Below are 8,447 nucleotides of genomic sequence, written 5' to 3' on the forward strand. Positions count from 1 at the left end.
TAAAAGTAAAAGTACCCATATCGCAAAATGTAAAAAGAATATTGAAAATAGCCGACATACAAGCTTGTAGATCTGCTATTTTCAAATGGCCGAAATGTATAGGGCTGAAGTGGGTAAGGTTTAATGTTTGTATGTTTTGTATAATAAAAATTTAAATCTACAAAGTAGAATGGTAACTAAAGTTTTCATATAATTAATAGTGAAGTAAAAGTACAATATTTGCCTCTGAGGAGTAGAAGTGAAACAGTAGAAAATTGGAAACAATCCAGCAAAGTAAAGTGATTTTTCCTGTACTAAATCTCACGGTATAATCTAACCTTAAATCAGTTTATATCAATCCCAGGTGCATGCTGTTTCTTTCTACGGCGCTGTAGCTGAACTAGGTACGGGAAGCGCTTGATTTCCTTGCCAACGCTGGCTTCGAACATTCTAAATCCTGTAGACGGATTGTGCCTCTCGCCTACAACAACAACAACAGCGGACTAGAGCTGAGACACCACAGAGCGAGCTAAAAGTGAGCGACTTGCCGTGTCAACGTTGCGAAGTTCGCTCGGGCCGACTCAGGGCCGCTGGGAGTTGCGACCCGATAGGCAGAGTAAATAAACATGTTCTGGCGAGAGCGTTTGCCCCCGACCCGCCACTCAAAGTGGCTACTGGCCAATCACAGCGCGTCCTTGCACAACCCACGTAGGTATTAGTATTCCTACTAGCATGTACCTAGATCTCCTATCTCATACATGGGCAACTGGCGGCCCCCTGCCTTCACTTAATGCGGCCCTCAGGTTAGTATCAGAAAACTATATATTATTGATTTCAGCTAATTACTAGTATTATTAGTATTATTGTCTTTGTTTTTATGTCCAATGTATTTGTATATAGTTCATAAAGTTAACATAACATAACTATAACTAAATCCATCCATCCATCCATCTTCAACCGCTTATCCGATAGTCGGGTCGCGGGGGCAACAGCTCCACCAGAGAGCTCCAGACTTCCCTCTCCAGAGGAACATTAGTGACTTCCTCCTGGGGGGATTCCGAGACGTTCCAAGGCCAGTGAGTCGGTGTATTTCCTCCAACTGCGCTTTGGTCTGCCCCGGGGGGGGGGGGGTCTCCTCCCAGTGGGACGTGCGTCGAGGACCTCCCTATAGGGAGACGCCCGAGAGGCATCCTATAACCAGATGCCCCGAACCACCTCAGCTGACTATATAACTAAATGAATTTGAAATTAAATAAGAATTTTACTTTTCAGGATTCCAATTCAAAAATAGCCGCAAAAATATTTCAGGATTTCAATTCAAACATAGCAAAAAATAGCTGATCTACAAGCTCAAAACGCGGGGCACTATACGACACATTTTGAGCTTGTAGATTGGCTATTTTTGCTACGAGAGTAATATGTAATGTGGCCCTCTCCATCGTCAGAGTTGCCCACCCCTGTATACTATCGTATAGTAATATATTACTACTAGTAAAAGTATATCTACTACAATATGTACCTCCCCAGCAGATCTCCTATCTCATAGTAATCCTCCACGTTCTGGAGCTTAAACACAGACATCCTCCTCGTCTCCTCTCCTCGTCTCCTCTCCTCCTGCTTCTCCTTCACTCCTCGTCGCCGTGACAACGCTGCAATCCTGCACACACACACACACACACACACACACACACACAACGACCAACAACACAAGCAAGAGTGTATTACAACAAAGTAAAGTATTTGTTTCAAAGGAAGGGACTGAACAGAGCCTGCATGATACACGCAACACATCAAACGGCTCGTGTTTATTCAACGCCGACACGATGATTTCTTCTCGTTTACAGCTGCCGTGAATGCGAGTGTGCCATGTGTTAACACTGATAAGCCTGCACGGCAGACACAGGACATTCACAACACTTAGGACATTCTGCAGGTAAGAGTGTGTGTGGGTGTGTGTGTGTGTGTGTGTGCGTGAGTGTGTGCATGTGTCTGTGTAGGGCCATTCAGATGGACAAACAGGGAGGGAGAGAGAGAGAGAGAGAGCTGTGGGGCTGTTGATTCTAAGCAGATGTTGAGAACATCAACATCAGGCTAAAGGATGGAACTGCCGTAGAAAGAGGTTTCTCTGGAAGTATATAGAAAGAATGCACTCTGCAGAGACCAGAGCATGTCTCTCTCTCCTCCACATGCCTTCCCCCTCTGTCTGTGTGAGGTCAGTGTGTGTGTGTGTGTGTGTGTGTGTGTGTGTGTGTGTGTGTGTGTGTGTGTGTGTGGTCAGAGCGGTGGAAGAGAGGAGAGGCAACAAAGGAAGTTAAAAATACTAGATCGTCATGTCCCTCCAATTGGCATTAGTGTGACACGGTGTGTGCGTGCGTGCGTGCGCACATGTCTGATATGTATTACAGCAATATGTCTGAAAAAGAAAACCGATAACAATATCGGCTCATATTATCGGCGTGGACAGCTATAACGTTATACCTGCAGCCCCCTTTTTGTCGTTGACAGATTTTGAGTCGACGTTTGTCAGTCAGCGCTCACGTCTTCACACCATACTCTGTGTGTGGGATATCATCATCGCGTGATACGACGATGTCTTTGGAGTCGTGCGCGTACGAAAAGGCACAGGGCAATGGGGGGGGGGGGGGGGGGGGGAGGAGGGGAGGAGCGATAAAGAATGCCGATGGGTTGATGCTTGTGTCAGCTATGTTTGCACGGGTCAGAGACTGACTGGACACACAAATCATCCCGGGAATTCCAGCGAGCGCAGTGCCTGTCTGAAGTAGTTAAGTAAGAGAGAGGAGAGCTGAGAGCAGTCAGCCAAAGTATAGTAGATCTACAAGCTCATAGTGTGGCACCGAGCTTGTATATAGGTCTGCTATTTTTTTGAAAAATCTTGAAAATCTTTGAATGTATATATTCTTTCACAGCGAATGTTTTAACTCAGATCTTTGCTTCTGGGGGGGGGGTCCCTGGAACAACATATTTTCAGATGGGGGGGGTCGGTGGCCAATTACATATCATTTTTGGGGTCCTTGACATACAATTTACAATTTAGGCATTAGCAGACGCTCTTAATCCAGAGCGATTTACATTAAGCAAGAACAAAAGCATGGGAATACATCACATAAAAGCATTTATCATGAAACATGCGTAAGCTAAGAAAGTAACAGTGGAATATCTATATAATGAAACTATACACTACTATGCTATACATATGTACTATGGCGTGCTATGACTACATTACAATGCAATTCTAGTGCTGTCTACATGCTATAAGTCTGTTTCAAATGCTATCTAAGTCTACAGAAGTGCTATCTGAGGGCGTAGGGTAAGTGCTATGGGCCATGATGGAGTCTGAAAAGGTGGGTTTTTCAGACTACGGCGGAAGATTGGGAGTGATGCTGCAGTTCTGACTGCCATGAAATATTGAGCACCACTGATAGGTATTTCAGAAAACTGTCAGGATTTAGAAGACTTTTTTTTGCAAGACCTCAGGCCTAAATGGGTTAACGTTGGTCCGGAGATCGTTCCAAGCCCCATGCGGGTCCACTCCCAAAGTAAAACAGGCCCAGCTTCTCTGTACACATCGAGGGGGTCACAACACAACATGATCGATTGAGTTGTTCATCGAAAAACAAACTTAAGAGCACATTATAAGAGGGGCTGGTGCTTCCATGCTTGTGGTATAAGGATGACTTCATGAAGTATATACACACCCCCACTGGACATGATGCGAACATAAAGGACAGGATGTTATACTAGGGAATACGACCAACCCGATCTATAACGTCACATTCTTTAAACACAGTTAAGTACGACCAGGGCCCCGATTGCAAACAAGACCGCAACTCCGCCCTCAAGGACTTTATGGTGCTGTTAGAAGTGTTTGACTCCGTTGTTGTTTTTTACATTTCTTATATTCTAATAAACTATTCAATCAGTCAGTCAATCAAAGCAACCTCCGTGAACTTAGCGCCCCGTATGATTGAAAAAACGAACAAAAAAACAACATGAATTGACAATGGTGTCATCCTTGATATTAATATTAGTGATGGATTTGAGCCACTGTATACAATACATTGTGCCTCAAATGCTATGTGATTAAATCGCGCTGGTGTCATTGTTGAGATTTCTCAAGTTGCCGTGTTTATGAGCTGAGGGGAAGCAAGAGAGAGGGGAAGTGACCAAAGCGTTTTGTTGCAACACTGGTGTGTGTGTGTGTGTGTGTGTGTGTGTGTGTGTGCGTGTGTGTGTGCGCGTGTGTTATAAACCACTTAAAAACTACTTGACATCTTGACATCTTCCTATCTTGTACCCACTGCACCAAAATGTCTCGTAAGAAAAAAAATAGCCAATCTACAAGCTTGCAACATGTCGCATTGCGACGCGTCGTGAGCTTGTAGATCTGCTATCTTTGTGTGTTTGCCTGCTGTGACATTGTGGCCCAGAATGGTGACGCTATAGGGGATGTGACACTTTCGTGTCACAATTTTAAATTTTGGTTTTGCATATTTTGGGAGTGACATGCAGGCCCAAAAGCTCAAGGAATAGGGTTTAACCTGCAGGATATCATGCCGTACTTTTTATTTGTGTTTTCTTCTCTATTCATTTGGTCATTAAGGTCCACAGAATGAGAGGCCTATATAGCTGCTCTGCCGGAAAACATCGCTACAAAAAAAAAAGGTTATGGTCATTTTTGTATATACCACACCATAGACAACAATATGAGGGCAACATTTTCCAAATGTCATCATGCTTTAAGTATATAGCATGTGGCAACTCTCTCACACACACACACAACACACACACACCACACACACAACTGTGCTGCAGTCGGCTACGTGTGTTGTCGACATCGACACGATGCGACCGGCTGCCCTCCCTCCCTCTCTCTCTCTCTCTCTCTCTCTCTCTCTCTCTCTCTCTCCTGTGCAGCATCATGTCATAACCAAGGCAGTGTCTATATACGGTATACGTACAGTAGGTACAGGTGGCGTGCCCCTTGGGTGCCTGACACGGGTCATTCCTTCCTCTCTCTCCGACCGCGTTGTCCGCGAGTGACCACAACACCCGGTATAGGCCTCTATGGTCTGTTAGAGGTCAAGGGGTTATAGTTTCCGACGTGGTTCACGTCCACGTGTGACACGATTAAGTGCCATTCTGACCTGAGATCAGATTCATACGAGGTTTCCACTGGACACACACTGGTCTGATGAACCCATTCTGACCTGAGATCAGATTCTAAAAATGTCAGTCGTTCTTCGATTTTCTCAAAATAGCAGACCTACAAGCTCGTAGCGCGCCACTCGGTGGCGCGCTATGAGCTTGTAGATCTGCTATTTTTCAATAGCTAAAGCATAACATGATGCTAACACCAAAACGGGGTTCCCGGTCAGAATGGGTTAAGTGCCATTCTTTAGCATTAGCAGCGTCGGTTAGACATATTTAAAACAGTCCCCTGACAGGCTTCCGAAAACACCGGCGCTCCCCGACATGCGTGGAAGGTTAAATCTATCTATAACCCCCTGGCCGGTTATAAGACTGTATATGAAGCCTCGGAAACCCAGACGTTTTTTATTTCCAGGGAGAGAGGAGAAAAAAAGTCCACTTCAATTCTGCATAGAGTATAGCGCAGACGTCGATCGCTCTCTGCTGATTTCTGATCGTCTGCACCTTTGTTAAATTGACGCGTACACTGAGATCAGATCCATATGAGGTTTCCACTGGACACACACTGGTCTGATGAACCCATTCTGACCTGAGATCAGATTAAAAAAATGTCAGTCGTTCGATTTTTCAAAAATAGCAGACCTACAAGCTCGTAGCGCGCCACTCGGGTGGCGCGCTATGAGCTTGTAGATCTGCTATTTTTCAATAGCTAAAGCATAACATGATGCTGACACCAAAATGGGTTCCCGTTCAGAATGGTGTAAAAGGCGCCCTGACCCCCTGACTGAAAAGATGCCGTTGTTCCATCCAGGGAACCCTCAGAAGCAAAGATTTTAGTTAATAAACGTTTCGCTCTGAAAGAATATATATTCAAAGATTTTCGCCACAATAGCAATAGCAGATCTCTACAAGCTGCTTATAAAACACCAAAAGGGGTTCCCCCTGTCCAGAATGGGTTAACCCCCCCCCGAGCAGCCGCCTCAGTCTCGATGGCCATCTCTCCCTCTCCTCCCCCGCTTCAGATTTCCACAGCTCTCCTCCTCATCATCATCGTCATCCCATACAAGGCACTCATCACAGTCCAGGCCCAGATAAGATAGCCCTTTCCAATCGAGGCATAATATAGTCCATAGGCATGGAGATGTTTGAACTATAAGTCCTCGACGATATACTATCGTCCACCATCGTGCGTCCGGGCGGACGGACGGACGGATGCTGATGTTGGCAAGCGGTTCTGACTCGTCCCGGCGGGTTTCAATGCCCGTTATATACTTTGGACTGTCTGGGCGTTGAGCTTCGAGGCGACCGAGTGTTCCGACCGACCAGTCCTGCGTGTCGTCAGTGAAATCGATATGTTTTGACGTCGTCGGGGTGGGTCGAACGCGAAGGGCAGACACGAAGAGCAATATATAGACACGGAGATTAGAACAAGATAACAATAACAGCACAGACATGCACGCACCAGCGCGAGTACACGCACGCACAGACACACACACACACACACACACACACACACACACACACACACACACGCGCACACATCAAAGGTTTCGTGTTTTATTCAGCACTGACAAATGATTTTCTTCCCGTTTACAGTATACTGTGTGACTGGTGTGTCTGTTTTAACGCGATAAAGTTTTCAGACACGAGGCGTTCACGACACACTTAACAAAGGTTTTTTTTTATCGTATTTCCGTTTCGTCCACATTTCGAAGCCGGTGTTTTGGGTAACTGAATACGTATTTTTTTTAACCAATTTTGGCCTGACGTTGAAATAATAAAAGAATAAGTATTCTGAAAGAATATATATTCAAAGATTTGTGCCGCATTTTCACGATTAAAAAAAAATAGCAGACCTACAAGCTCGTAGATGAGCTTGTAGATCTGCTATTTTTCAATAGCTAAAGTATAACCTAATGCTTATAGTTAAAACACCAAAAGGGGGTTCCCGTTTTAACCGGGTTAAACCGGTGGAAGAAATCGGAAAAGACGCCACCCTCGCGGTCTCCGTGTGTACAACGAATAATAATATACGCATCTTTTCCTGAACCGATGACCATGTGTTGTTTTTGGCAGTAAAGTTCTACCGGTATTTTAGTTTTGGTCGTAGCATCTTGAATATAGTTTCAGTCACATTTTAGTCGCCTGGAATGTTTAAGTGTGTGTGTGTGTGCGTGGCTGTGTGTGTGTGTGTTGTGTGTGTGTGTGTGTGTGTGTGTGTGTGTGTGTGTGTGTGTGTGTGTTGGGGGGAGGAATCTCTCAGACAGAGGGATAGATAGCGAAGAGGGGGAGGGGGATTTTAACCAGATGTTCAGAACTTCAACTGAACTCTAGAACGACAAACGCATTACTTCAAACACATGAACATACAGCGTATTACAATGCATGCATTATACTCTCTCTCTCTCACACACACACACACACACACACACACACACACACACACACACACACACACACACACACACACACACACACGTGGGCTAAAAAATCACACCTGTGTGAACCAAGTGGTGCAAATCCCCCCCCCCCCCCCCCCCCCCCTCTCTCTCTCTCTCTCTCTCTCTCTCTCTCTCTCTCTCTCATTAGAGACACAGCACTACCCCTCTCTCTGTTTCTGGCGCCCCCTTCTGGTATAAATAAGTAACTACTCAGGCTCACGGACACAGGTACACACACACACAGGCAGGTACACGGACAAGCTGGATGTAGAAGTGGTTGCACCACTTAATAAAAATCTACGGGGGAAAAATCCCAATGCATGAAAAAATGCATAAATAAATCCCAATGCATAGACAGTCAGTTCATTACAAAACAACGCATTTTTAGTAAGTGTTAAATATCTTTATATTCTGAGAGCAATCATATATATATATATATAGAGTTAGTTCAGTCTCCTCGAAACAGAACAAAGAGATTCAGGCTGCATGGATACCAATTTCATCCAATCAGGACGGAGAACTCACTCATACAGGAACACAGGATGAATTAGTGATAATTCGAAGTGATGGAGGAGAAAGAAAAGACTAAAAGACTAAATTGGGACATGTTTTTGGTGATCTGGAACCAGAAAACATATGTTCTGTTTGTTAAACCCATTCTGACCTGAGATCAGATTCACACGAGGTTTCCCACTGGACACACACTGGTCTGATTATTAACCCATTCTGACCTGAGATCAGATTCTAAAAAATGTCAGTCGTTCTTCGATTTTTCAAAATTCGGTGATTTGGGTCCTTGACATGAAATATTGAGCGCCACCGATTACAGAAACATAATGTATTTCAGAAAACGTCAGG

Source organism: Protomyctophum bolini (genome assembly GCF_963924005.1).
Source record: "Protomyctophum bolini genome assembly, chromosome: 7".
NCBI classification, from domain to species: Eukaryota; Metazoa; Chordata; class Actinopteri; order Myctophiformes; family Myctophidae; genus Protomyctophum; species Protomyctophum bolini.